Below are 321 nucleotides of genomic sequence, written 5' to 3'. Positions count from 1 at the left end.
GTAGTAAAAATGCTATCTAATAACAAAACAATTAAAATGAGGTTTGTTATTATTGAAGAAAGTAAACCACTTATTTTACTTAGCATGACTATAATGAAGCAATTAGGATATATTATTCAAGATAAAGATGAAAAACATGCATACGTCATGGAAGTTCAAGCTGAGAATACAAAGGAAAAAGTAGAAAAATCAAATCAAGAAGTTATACAAAATTTCATTGATAAATCTGATTTAAGTGATCAGAAAGATAAAGATAAAATGAAAAAGTTATTAGAAAATAGTGTTAAACTTTGGGAAAACAAAAATATGAAACCCAATGAG

Source organism: Plasmodium relictum (assembly GCF_900005765.1).
Source record: "Plasmodium relictum strain SGS1 genome assembly, contig: PRELSG_99_v1_2, whole genome shotgun sequence".
NCBI lineage: Eukaryota > Apicomplexa > Aconoidasida > Haemosporida > Plasmodiidae > Plasmodium > Plasmodium relictum.
Note: the sequence above shows the minus strand (reverse complement) of the source record.